The sequence below is a fragment of the Cervus elaphus genome, chromosome 17 (genome assembly GCF_910594005.1).
Source record: "Cervus elaphus chromosome 17, mCerEla1.1, whole genome shotgun sequence".
Taxonomy (NCBI): domain Eukaryota; kingdom Metazoa; phylum Chordata; class Mammalia; order Artiodactyla; family Cervidae; genus Cervus; species Cervus elaphus.
In genome coordinates this window covers 22779386-22791378 of record NC_057831.1, presented here as the reverse complement: position 1 = coordinate 22791378, position 11993 = coordinate 22779386, and the positions used below count along the sequence as shown (strand labels likewise).

The following is an 11993-nucleotide window of genomic DNA, read 5'->3' as shown; positions in this document are numbered from 1 at the left end:
TAATTGGTTCTTCCAATTTGGTAACCATAAGTTTGGCTTCTATATCCGTGAGTCTATTTCTGTTTTGTAAACTTCATCTGGATGATCTTTTTAGGTTCCATATATGAGTGATTTCATATGATATTTGTCTTTCTCTCTCTGACTTACTTAATATGATAATCTTTAGGTCCACCCATGTTGCTGCAAATGGCATTATTTCATTCTATTTTGTGGCAGAATAATATTCCATTGTATATATGTACCACATCTTCTTTATCCATTCATATATTGATGGACACTTAGGTTGCTTCCATGTCTTGGCTATTGTAAATAGTGCTGCTATGAACCTTGGGGTGCATGTATCTTTTTGAATGAGAGTTTTTATTTTTTAGAGATATATCCCCAGGACTGGGATTGCTGGATCATATGCTAGTTCTATTTTTAGTTTTTCAAGGAACCTCCATATTGTCCTCCACTGAGGCTGCACCAATTTACATTCCCACTCACAATGTGGAGGTCTTCCTTTGTGGCTCAGTGGTAAAGAATCCGCCTACTACTGCGAGAAATGTGGGTTTGATCCCTGGGTGGAGAATATCCCCTGGAGAAAGAAATGGTAACCCACTCCAGTATCCTTGCTTGGGAAATCCCATGAGCAAAGGAGCCTGGGGGGTTACAGTCCATAGTGTCGCAAAAGTGTTGGATTTGACTTAGTGACTAAGCAGCAACTCAATTATATATATATAATATATGTAATTATATATATATAATAGTGCTTCATAGTATGGTTTACTGTGGTACATGTTGCATTGGATAATGCATGGAAAAATTTTCAAATACTCATTGCATTTTTGTATTATTTTTAATAATGGCAATTATGATACCCTTACAGACTTTATGTGAGGATACAGTTGTCCTTCAGGCTATCAGTTCTCTGCTTGGATTCACAGCACTACAACCCAGTTATCCTGATCTGACTGGATGATGCTGAAATTATACCAAGTGACTTAGGTCAAACTGCACTTTCCCACTGAAATTTAATTTGCTTATTATCTTTCAAGAATAATCAGAAACTTGGATTAGATTAAGGTGGGAACTAGCTTGGAAGCCATTCAAAAGCCTATAAGACTCCAAACAATGAAAATAAATGACCGAATTTGAAAATTTCCATATAAAAACTACTGCTGCTTTTGAATGCTTTCTTATCTCTCATAAAAAACTTATATCTGGGGAATACATTCATGTCTCTCTAAAGAAATATTTCTAAGAGTAGTAATAAATATGAAAACTATTTTGCATGAGTACCTTAGTTGAAAATATAGCAAAATGAACTTTAAATGATGCTGATTCTCTTTCTTAACGTTGTCTGGGCATCTTGCCACTATATTTCCCATTGTGGTAATAATATAGCTAATGAAATAATTATTTGTATGAACAACCATCTTTCACTGATTTTTCCATCTGCTTTATTTTTATTGTGCCATATGATTATATAACAATCATTCTGATTATTTTGTTTCTCAATGATATTTTTAATAAAATTTCACAGTCAAAGGAATTGATTATAGCCATTGGCATTAAAATAGCAATGAAATCATTGTCCACAAATAGACATCACCTAGGTCTTTGAAAAAAATTAAAGTATATTAATATAATGAATGTTAAGTTGAATCAAATTCCTTGTATAGTTGTATGTGAATTGAGCTTTTAAAAAAGTTATATGCCTAGTATTCAGTCTAGGAATGTAAAAACCTATTTCAGACACCCCAAAAATTAAACAACAGGCAATTGAGAATGCATGCTTTAGCAAGGATGAAGTATTAATCAGTGATTTCATTTGACAAGAAACTCCTGGTCTTTTGAAACTGTAACATAAAATGCAGACATTTGTGACTATCTAAACATTTCTAATGATTGACTCCATCAATAGCAAATAATGATTTTGTTTTTAAGTAAACTATCACTCATTTTCTTTTTTCTTTAAAGTGAAAGTTAATAATGATTATCTAATGGAAAAGATTAGATTGCTGTACATTCTTTCCCTGTGAATTAGTGATTTTGTTTGAGTCACAGAGCCTGACACAGGGGTACACTCTTGATATATTGAATTACTGTGATGTGGGTTAGAGAAGACTCTTGAGAGTCCCTTGGACTGCAAGGAGATCCAGCCAGTGCATCCTAAGGGACATCAGTCCTGAGTATTCATTGGAAGGACTGATGCTGAAGCTGAAATTCCAATACTTTGGCCACCTGATGCGAAGAGCTGACTCATTTGAAAAGACCCTGATGCTGGGAAAGATTGAAGGCGGGAGGAGAAAGGGAAGACAGAGGATGAGATGGTTGGATGGCATCACTGACTCAATCGACATGAGTTTGGGTAAACTCTGGGAGTCGGTGATGGACAGGGAGGCTGGCATGCTGCAGTCTATGGGGTCTCTAAGAGTCAGACATGACTGAGCAACTGAACTGAACTGGATCTACACATCTGTATGAATCACACATTTTGATGGTTATGCTGGCGAAGATTTATAAATTTTCCCATTATTGTCTTTCTCACTCATCCCACCATTACTCTTATCACCGATGAAAACAGACAAAAGCATTATAAAGTGATTATGCAGCGTGCGTGTGTGCTAAGTCGCTTCAGTTGTGTCAGACTTTGCGACCCCATGGACTGTAGCCTGTCAGACTCCTCTGTCCATGGAATTCTCCAGGCAAGAATACTGGAGTGGTTGCCATGCCTTCCTCCAGGGCATCTTTCCCGATCCAGGAGTCAAACCTGAGTATCTTATGTCTCCTGCATTGGCAGGCGGGTTCTTTACCACTGGGCCCACCTGAGCAGCTCACAGAGTGATTATAAAGTGAAAGTGTTAGTCACTCAGTCGTGTCTGACTCTTTGCGACCTCATGGACTGTAGTCATCCAGGCTCCTCTGTCCATGGAATTCTCTAGGCAAGAATACTGGAATGGGTTGCTATTCCATTCTCCAGGGGATAATATTCCCAACCCAGAGATTGAACCCAAGTCTTCTGTATTGCAGGCAGAATCTTTACCATTTGAGCCACCGGGGAAGCCCAGTCTGATGGAAATAAGCCTGAAGATTTTTTTTTTTTCCACTGCAGCATTGTTTCCAGTAGCAGGAATCTAGATGCGGATTCTGAGTTCATCATTCAGGTGATGGATAAATACAATTAAGTGGAGGGCTTCCCTGGTAGCTCAGATGGTAAAGAATCTGCCTGCAATGGGGGAGACCCAGGTTTGATCCCTGGGTTGGGAAGATCCCCTGGAGAAGGAAATGCCACTTATAGTTAGTCCAACATACACTCTTGATTGGCCCAAAATAATGCTACATATTATTTGCCAAGGGTGAATATCTACTTGAAGAAATTTATTAAACTTATTACAGTAGATGTGTATGTAGTAAAATAAATGGTTGATTTTAAAAAAAATTTTTATATATGCATGTCTGTATGTATTTGCCAAAGTTTAGTTGTAGCAAGGGCGAGAGATGCTCTCTGAAGAGCATGACTTAATGAAACCAGAGCCTCTTCTATATGCTTAGTTTTAAATTTGAGTTATGTTATACTTGATTTATGCTAATGAGGTTTTATTTTTAGAACCACTAATTGGTTCTTTCTAAAATCTCCTTGAAACTTTCTGTAATTTTGCCTTTCTTTCCGAAGTTTTCCAAAAATTTCTTTGATTTTTATATGTAGTTACTATAGTTGTACATTTTCAATAATCTATGTCCCTTTGGTCCAGTATCTGATGTTTTCCCCTCCCTGTTTCTTCCGGCTTGTCATTTCTGTTTATTCTCAAACGTTCTCGTTTTCCTCTATACAGAGTATCTTTGACCTGGTGTTGACCGCTTCAAAATCTATTTGTATAGGTCTTGCCTAACCATGTCCACTGTGCTCCTAAAGGCCTTGGTAGTCCAAGGTCTTTAAAACAATCTGATGTCTTGTGCTTTTTTGACCTTCCAGAACATGTGGACACAAGCTATAAAGTTGCATGATGGCTGGTATAATTTCAGCTCTTGCTTGCACTCAGAGTTTATTACTTTGGATTACTACTTCATTTGTGGTGAGTTGAATCCCCAGCATGAGCTCTGGGTTTTGATTTGTACGCCTTTTATTTTGGGAGGTAATCAGAACCAGAAGCGCAATTAAAGAGACTTGATAAGAAAAACAGTTGTGTTCCATTTCCTCTTGAGTTTTGACCTTAGTATATTTTGACCTCAGTGTGTATTTCAGACCTTTTGTTCTTAGATTAAAAAAAAAAAATTATCCAGCATTTTTATTTCAGCACTAAGATGGATCTTAGCAGAAGAAAATTATTAGCAAAAATTAGGAGCCTCTAATTTTAAGCTTTAGCTCTTCTGGAACTTACTTCTATTGGTATTATTACATATGTTTGCAATATTTTTCTAAAATAAATAGTCAATTATCTCAACACTGTCTTATGTTGAGATAGTGATTGTTCATTTTTTATTACATGACATGTATTATTTATTACATCAAATATGTCTATACAGGAAAATATCTTTTCCTGAAATTTCTATTCTTTTAAATAGCTTTATCTTAAAATTTCTGTTTCAGAGCTGTTCTCTCTAAATTACTGTAACTTTTTAGTAGTTTAAAATACATTTAGTCAAGATCTTCTTGTAGTCTTCTGTCAAAATTGCTTCTGTACTTATGCACTAATTTTTCCCTATAAAATTTAAAATTAGCTTTCAGAGTTTCATCAAAATATAACTGAAGTTAAATTAAGATTTTTAGATTAATTTATAGAGAAATATTACTTTTGTAATACTGAGTATTCCAAAATAATTTCATTTTATTTAGTTGATTTCTGTATGGTTGTCGTCCCACATTTAACATTTTGAAGTATCCTAGTTTAGCGTTATTAAGAATAACACTTGCTATGGGCAATTTTGTTCATTTTTTTTTTTGGGAAATATATCTATGAATTTTCTTGTGTATAAGTAGACATAGGCTTGCTTAATCATTTGGTATATGTAAAACTTTAGTAGATACTACCAAATTGTTTTCCAAAGTGGTTAAACACATGTATTTCTCATCAGCATTTTATGAGTTTCAGTTGTTTTAGATTTCATTAATACTTGGCATTGTCTGTTTTTTCATAGTAGTTATCCTGGTGAGTATGTAATGGTTTGTGTTTTGTTGTTCTATGATGAAAAGGAAAATTGTGCACCTTCTTTTAGGCTTATTTGTCATTTGAATATCATTTTGTGTGAAGAGTCTGGTGAATAATCTTATCAGTGGGGTGAGACTTACATCTCTATGTGGAGAACTTTTCATACATTTTGATAAAATTCTTTTGTCATATATATATATATATCCCCACCATTTGGGATTTTTTTTACCATATTAATAGCATCTTTTTTTATTCTCAGAAGTTATTAACATTAATCACAACAAACAGTGGAAAATTCTTAAAGAGATGGGAATACCAGACAAGCTTACCTGTCTCATGAAAAACCTGTATGTGGGTCAAGGAGCAATAGTTAGAATCAGAAATAGAACAACTGACTGGTTCAAAATTGGGAAAAGAATATGATAAGACTGTATATTGTCACTTGCTTATTTAACTTCTGTGCAGAGTTGTTGTTTAGTCGCTAAATTGTATCTATAGCCCACCAGACTTCTCTTTCCGTGGGACTTCCCAGGCAAAAATACTGGAGTGGGTTGCAATTTCCTTCTCCAGAGGATCTTCCTGATCCAGGAATGGGAACCCAGGTCTCCTGTGTCTCCTGCACTGGCAGGCAGATTCTTTACCACTGAACCATCAGGGAGGACCGCTATGCAGAGTACATCATGCGAGATGCTGGGGTGGATGAATCAAAAGCTGGAATCAAGATTGCTGGGAGAAATATCAACAACCTTAGATATGCAGATAATGCTACTCTAATGGCAGATAGTAAAGAGGAGCTAAAGAGCTTCTTGATGAGGGTGAAAGAGGAGAGTGAAAAGGCTAGCTTGAAACTCAACATTCAAAAAAACCCTAAGATCATGGCATCCAGTCCCATCACTTAATGACATATAGAAGGGGAAAAAGTAGAAACAGTGACAGATTTTTATTTTCTCCAAAATCACTGCAGACGGTGACTGCAGCCATGAAATTCAAAGACACTTGCTCCTTGGAAGGAAAGCTATGACAAACCTAGACAATGTATTAAAAAGCAGAGACATCATTTTGCTGACAAAGGTCTTATAGTCAAAGCTATGGTTTTTCCAGTAGTCATGTAAGGATGTGAAAGCTGAACCATAAAGAAGGCCGAACACGGAATTGATGCTTTTGAAGCCTGGTGCTGGAGAAGACTCTTGAGAGTCCTTTGAACTGCAAGGAGATCAAACCAGTCAATCATAAAGAAAATCAACCCTGAATTCAGATTCACTGGAAGGACTGATGCTGAAGCTGAAGCTCCAATACTTTGGCCACCTGATGTGAAGACCTGACTCATTGGAAAAGACCCTGATGTGAGGAAAAATTGAAGGCAAAAGGAGGAGGGGGTGGCAGAGGATGAGATGGTTAGAAAGCATTACTGACTCAATGGACATGAATTCGAGAAAATTTGGGGAGATAGTGGAGGACAGAGGAGCCTGGCATGCTGCAGTCCATGGGACCACAAAGAGTTAGAAACGAGTTAGCAACTGAACAACAAAAAACAACTGAATGTGAGCTTTTATCTTGAGTGTGAGCTGAATATTAGCAAATGCTTCCTTATTTCTCAAGATGAGAATGATTTTCTTTTCCCTCTTGTTGGTGGTGGGTTTAATCACCAAGTTGTGACTGACTCTTGTGATCCCATGGACTGTAGCCCACCAGGCTCCTCTGTCCGTGGGATTCTCCAGGCAAGAAGACTGGAGTGGGTTGCTATTTCCTTCTTCAGGGGATCTTCCTGGCTGGGAGACTGAACCTAGATCTCCTGCATTGCAGGCAGATTCTTTACCCACTGAGCTATGAGGGAACCCCTTTCCCCCATGTATCTGATAACCATTCGGCTTTTCCAATTTTAAACATCAACTTACATCCCCATAATAAAAATAATTTATGCATGATGTACTACATGAGTTTTACCCAGTTGTAGTAAACAAATATATAAATTGCACAAATTTATATTTTGGCAGAAGTATCTTCTGTGAAAACATGAGCACAAACTAATGACCATAGTCATTAGTCCCCCAAATTCCTCATGCCTGTGTATGTGCTGTTGCTTCAGTCAGGTCCTACTCTGAGACCCTGTGGACCGTAGCCCCCCAGGCTTCTCTGTCCATGGGATTCTCCAGGCAAGAATAGTGGAATGGGTTGCCATGCTCTCCTCCAGGGGGTCTTTCTGACCCAGGGATCAAACCTGTGTCACTTACGTCTCCTGCATTGGCAGGCAGGTTCTTTACCACTAGTGCTACCTGGGAAGCCCGAATTCCTCGTCCCCTTTAGTAATTATTTTTCCCATGCTTCCCAGTCTCATCCTGTCTTCAGACAACCATTAACATACTTTTTGTCACTATATGGTCTCTAAAATTTCATTTAAGTGATATCATACACTATGTGCATTTTTTGGTCTAGCTTTTTGTTTCCCTAGGATATTTACTTTGAGATTCATCTATGCGGTTACAGTTACTGATGGCTCATTTTTCTATATTGCTAAGGACTATGAATGTGCCATAACATGTTTATTGTTTAATCAGTTGAAAGACCTGAGTTATTTTCAAATTTAGGTTATTAAGAACAGTCTACCTTAAAGTGTCACGTATTATACCAATATATATATATATCATAAGAACCTTGTAGTAATTTACTTCTGTTTCTTTTCTCTCTCAGCCTTTCTGTAATTGTTTTCATACATAATCTGCATTGACTTCATTGTTTTTATTTCTGCTTAAAGGTCAACATTTGAAAAAGAGACTTGAAAATTCATATTTCCATCTAGAGTAATCTTCTTTCTTCCTAAAGAATTCCTTTGCTATTGCTGGTAGATAATGAATCTTTATTTCTCCTTTGTTTAAAAAAAGTTTTTCACTGGTATTGAATGGTAGTTTTCATCGTTTGTCCTTTAATACTTTCTTTAAAGATAACTGGCCACTATCTTCTTGCTTGGATGGTTTCCGACAAGAAATCTTTTTTATTACGTAGTGTACCTTAGTGTATCTTTTTTCTCTTGCTGGTTTCAAAATATTTTCTCTTGTTTACTGCTTTTGAGAAGTCTGCTAATCATGTACTTTGGTGTAATCTTATTCCTGTTTCTTGTTGTTAGGGTGATTAATTCATGGAAAGAAATATCTTAAGTGAATTTAGTGAATTCATTGTTACTTATAAATAACTGAGAAATTAATCTAATAATATTTTGCAAAAAAATCTTCCTTGGAAGTTATAGCTAATATCCTAGAATTGACAATGTAAGCTAATAGGAGGAAATAATTTCAAATATAAGCTTTTCACTGTACGTTTAGTTTCAAATATAAGCTTTACACTGTCCATTACTGAGACTTCACTGTGCCTCAAAATAGTCTACGTAGAAAGAGGAATTTGTTACATATGTGTTATTAAAAGGGGTAGGAAATAGTCTGAGACATTCTGAAAGCTGCTGCTGTTTAAAAGCAGAGTTGTTCTATTCATGTATGTATGTTGTGTATGTGTTAGAAATAATCCACATAGGTAGTATAATAATCCACATTTGGTAGTATTTTCCAAAACAAGAAAGGCTGACTTATGAACAAATAAAGATTATAGAAAACATAATTAATTCTTCAAGTCCCCATAACTTTCTTCTAAGGTCTTGTGAATGTCAATCCATCGATTTGTATTGTGGCTGTGTTTCCATTAATTATCACCTTCATTAGTCATTCAGCACACAATGATTGCAGCCACTCTGATATGAACAATAGTCAGTGTTATAAGGCAAATGCCATTAAGCATCATCTTTTTCAAGTCTAAAAATAAACTCAAAAAGCAACCAGTTTTGAATCTGTGATTTTCCTAAATTCTTGATTCCTTGGAAATCACTCTAATGTCCTAAGAATAATCCTAATGTCCTAAGGATAATTGTTTTTTTCAGGAGTAATGAATCAGAGGTGTAACATATTCTAGATTTGACTGGTTTCTGTTAAATTAATATTAAATTTTTATGGCAAATCTTAGGTGGAAATAGTATATTATCCCTTTTTTATATCATTAAGTCATTAAGTTTGATTTACATAGTATTTTGTTTAGAATATTTGTGTCTATGTTCATGAGAGATATTGATCTGCAGTTTACTTTTCTCCATCCAGTTTTATTACAATATAGTCAACATACAGCTCTGTATAAGTTTAAGAGGTGAAGCATAAGGATTTGACTTGCATAAACCATGAAATGATTACCACAATAAATTTAGTGAACATCCATCATCTTATATAGTGTGTGTACTCAGTCGTGTCCAACTCTTTGAGACCCCATGGACTATAGCCCACCAAGCTCCTCTGTCCATGGGATTTATAGGCAAGAATACAGGATTGGGTTGCCATTTCCTCCTCTAAGGGATCTTCCTGACTTAGGGATCTAATCCGCATCTCTTATGTTTCCTGCACTGGAGACAGGTTCTTTACCACTAGCACAACCAGGTTACAAATTTTCCAGGCAATAATACTCGAGAGGATTGTCATTTCCTATGCCAGGGGATCTTCCTGACTCAGGGATTGAACCTGTGTTTCTTGCGTCTCCTGCATTGGCAGGTGGATTCTTTACCACTGCACCACCTGGAATCCTACACATCTTAAAATATAGGTGCACAATTTTGAGTTTAAAAATTTTTAAACAGCTTGATTACTTTTTTTTTTTAACAAGTGTGGAGTCACACTGTTTTTCTAAGCTCTTTGTAAACAGGCTTAAGCAGGAGGAAAAGGTAAAAGTAAAATGTTGGAAGAAAACTTCCAACATGTTTCTAAAGTTAGTTCTAATTGCTTCACTGCCCCCATTTTTATTTTTCACTTTCTTCTAAAAACCTGCCTTGTTTTGTCTGCACATGTTGAAACTAGGGTGCCTTTCTGATTCTGTCTGAAAGTGCACATCCTTCCTACTGTTTTTTTTTCTCTTCTGCATTTCTTGGTGTCTCTTGCTCCTTCTCAACTCACAAGTCTGATCTCATGTATATTTTATAGAAATAGACAAGACTGCAGTGAATGGCATACTCCAATTTATCTCATGGTTACATGTTTGTTTTAGCCATTACATTCTTCAACTTGGGAATCAAAAGAAAGGGCAGTGCTCACCTTGGAAGCACATATGCCAAAATTAGAATCATACAGAGATTAGCATGTCCTTTGCAAAGATGATGTAAATTTGTGATGCATTTCATATTTTCCCACCGGTATGAAAAGATGCATCATACATCATTAGGGAATTGGAAAATTTTTTAAAAATGAGATTGTTTCCAAGACATAGACATTAGAATAACTAAAATCCAAAACACTGTAACATCAAATGCTGGCAAGAATGTGGAGCAACAGAGAAAATATAATCATGCTGGTGGGAATGCAAAATGGTACAACCCCCTTGAAAGACTGTTTGGCAGTTTTTTATAAAAGTAAACATGTTCCTACCATAAGATCCAGAAATCACATTCCTTGGTATTTGCCCAAGTGAGTGGAAAGCTTATGCCAAGATAGAAACCTGCACGTGGATATTTATAACAGTTTTAGTCATAGAACTTCAGTAGGTGAATGGATAAACTGGTCCATCCAGACAATGGAGGGCTATTCAGTGAGCTATCAAGCCATGATGAGACACAGAGGAAGCTTAAATGCATATTAGTCAGTGAAAGAAGCCAATCTTAAAGACCACATACTATAATGGATCCAGCTGTAAGACATTCTAGAAAAGACAAAACTATAGAGATAGCTAAAAAAATAAAATAAAAAGATCAATGGTTGCCAGTGGCTAGATGGGAGGAAGGAATAAGTCAGTGGAACATAGGGGTTTTTTAAAGCAGTGAAACTATTCTGTAAAATACATGCCACTACATTCATAAAAATCCACACAACATATAATACCAAGAATGGTACAAATGAACATATTTGGAAAACAGAAATAGACTCACAGCTGTAGAAAACAAATTATCATTACCAGAAGGGAAAGGAGGCTAGGAGGGATTAAATTGGGAGATTGGAGTTGACACACACATGCTTTTATATACAAAATATATAACTAATAAGGACCTTACTGTGTAGCACAGGGAGCTCTGCTCAGTGTTATATAATGACCTATGTGGGAAAAAAATCTAAAAAAGAGTGAATATATGTATATGTATCACTGAATCACTATGCTGTACTCTTGACACTTAGCATTGTAAATCAACTACAATCCGATAAAATTTTAAAAAAGAGTGAACCCTAATGTAAACTACAGGCTTTGAATGATGGTTATTGTTCTATTTATTGACTCGAAAATGGTGACATAGCAGATTGAGCCCTCTCTTCATGGAGTTCTGATCCTAGTGGAAGATTGAGCCAATAAGATATGTAATAAAAAATTAAATGAAGTGCCTAGCTTATATTTTATATTCCATTCTTTGTGCAACAGTTTTTTCTTGTTCTCTCTCTTCTTTGCAGTGATACAGATGCATACACAGAAATGCACACATTAACACATACACACACAGCTATGCATTTACCTACTGACCTGGTTGAAGGACCTCAGAAAAATAATGATATCTAGGGATACAACCTCTGCTACTTTATGCCATGGCTAGTTCCCTTCTAAGTGACTTATTTTCCATCAAGATTCCTTGGAATATATTGATCCATGGAAAATTAGTGTTTTATAATAGATGAGAGTAAGAACAGGGGAATATAAGTTGGAAGGGTGACTGGGTGACTATTTTCTATGACCTGGTCTAACTTTGAAAATGCAAATCTCAATTTGTTAAGTCTCAGACAAGAGTATTATTCCAATACATTTTTAACATTACAGCTCTGTTTAAAGTACACCCTGTTCTTCAAGCTCTTTGTCATTTGTGAA

The 11993-nt window shown here is 36.0% G+C and overlaps 1 pseudogene; it reads left to right on the top strand.

Annotated features, from left to right (window-relative positions):
• The first annotated feature begins 10238 nt into the window (after nucleotides 1-10238).
• On the top strand, nucleotides 10239-10338 carry LOC122673644 (annotated as a pseudogene).
• Nucleotides 10339-11993: the final 1655 nt, after the last annotated feature.